The following is a 1,940-nucleotide window of genomic DNA, read 5'->3' as shown; positions in this document are numbered from 1 at the left end:
GAAAAGGTTTAAACTTGCCGTGATGTTATATTACACACATTATTGAAGATCCAAGCAGGTTGTTATTTCAGTTTAATGTTCATTTTAATAAATTAATATTTTATTTCAGTAATTCATGCCCTACACTGATCTTACATTATCTTTTAAAGATTTTGGCACAGTTAAAGTAGTAAAATAAACCTACACAAATTCTTCAAATCCATAGTTTTCGGTTGAAATTTCTCCATAAAAACAAGACTCAAACAGAACTCCCTAAATTTTTCATAGATTTCTATTTTCCACGGTAACAAGACAACTTTTTTTATAGTTTTTTTTTTCTTACTTTCTGAAGCAAGTCATCTTATTTTAAATGTTTAGTAATTCATTCAGATACAGAACAAACATAACAGAACACTCTGAAATGTACTAGTGTACCAACTTTTGTAGGGTTTTTGTAACACAAAGAATGATTTCTAGTGTACCAACTTTTGTAGAGTTTTTGTAACACAAAGACTGATTTCTACTGCATCAACTTTCATAGGGTTTTTGTAACACAAAGATCAATTTATCATTCCACTCTAACTTTTCTCACCCTACTTCTACTTCTTGATTCTTCAACGCTTCCATTATTTGACATAAGCAGCTCACGAACAAATGCAAATCGTGATAAGAAGAGTTTCCACACAAGAAACCAGCCTGGAATAGAATAATAAATAGGTAAGTCTATTTTGTACAAGAATAATAAATAAGTCTCTTTTGTATAGTATTTTGTACATCTGTGATTTTTAAATGAATATATAAAAAAATGGATATTTCAACTTACAAATACATGTTGACCTAAGGCTACAATAACATCAACAATCTACCATGTACTTTTGAATTTTCTAAACAGTTGCAAAGAAAGTAAAAATAGGCCCAGTAATTACCTTGCAAGTCATTTTAAAATCTTAAAAGGCCAATACTAAATAATTTCCATATAATAGAGAGCTTGCTCATTCATAACCAGTTTGATTTGTAAAAAAGTAACTGAACTCTTCTCACTGATGTGTGCTCTCAAACTCAAGTGCTTGATATTCAGTTTTTTCTTCTTTTCCTTCAAAAGGGGAATGATGTTCCCCACTGTACCTTTCTCAGTTCACGCACTGAGTATGTACATGTAATTTTCTGTAATGTAAATGTAAGCAATTTATATGCTGAACCGATGTGGTTAATTTGTAACCGTGCTGGATATACTACAAATATATCTCTATTAATATCACTAATAAGATTTGAATTTATGAATACTATTTCAGAACAAGTAGTTTTCAGAATCATCATTCTACTTTAACTGGTAAACTCATAACAAACTGAAAACTAGAAATTTGTTATAAGAAACAATAAAAAGTGAAAAAAAGATGTATGTGTATAACAATTTATCTAATACAGAAGACAGAGTCATAAACAAAACAAATAGTAAATGTATGTGTACAACAATTCATCTAATACAGAAGACAGAGTCATAAACAAAACAAATAGTAAATGTATGTGTATATGACTGTCTTCTGTATTAGATAAATTGTTGCTATTTGTTTTGTCTTTGTTTTGTTTATGACTCTGTCTTCTGTATTAGATAAATTGTTGTACACATACATTTACTATTTGTTTTGTTTATGACTCTGTCTTCTGTATTAGATAGTAAATGTATGTGTACAACAATTTATCTAATACAGAAGACAGAGTCATAAACAAAACAAATAGTAAATGTACTGTGTACAACAATTCATCTAATACAGAAGACAGTCATAAACAAAACAAATAGTAAATGTCTGTGTACAACAATTCATCTAATACAGAAGACAGTCATAAACAAAACAAATAGTAAATGTCTGTGTACAACAATTCATCTAATACAGAAGACAGTCATAAACAAAACAAATAGTAAATGTGTGTGTACAACAATTCATCTAATACAGAAGACAGTC

The 1,940-nt window shown here is 29.0% G+C and overlaps 1 long non-coding RNA gene across 1 annotated transcript in view; it reads right to left on the bottom strand.

The window, feature by feature from the left end:
* Positions 1-318: 318 nt before the first annotated feature.
* LOC111084030 overlaps positions 319-1,940 on the bottom strand; it is a 6,250-nt gene continuing 4,628 nt past the window's right edge. The window contains exon 2 of the long non-coding RNA XR_002609367.1: positions 319-675. This is a non-coding gene — a long non-coding RNA (uncharacterized LOC111084030). The remainder of the gene's footprint in view (positions 676-1,940) is intronic.

The sequence above is a fragment of the Limulus polyphemus genome, unplaced genomic scaffold (genome assembly GCF_000517525.1).
Source record: "Limulus polyphemus unplaced genomic scaffold, Limulus_polyphemus-2.1.2 Scaffold12967, whole genome shotgun sequence".
Taxonomy (NCBI): Eukaryota; Metazoa; Arthropoda; class Merostomata; order Xiphosura; family Limulidae; genus Limulus; species Limulus polyphemus.
The sequence above is the reverse complement of the archived record's forward strand: the minus strand, read 5'-3'. Positions and strand labels throughout refer to the sequence as shown.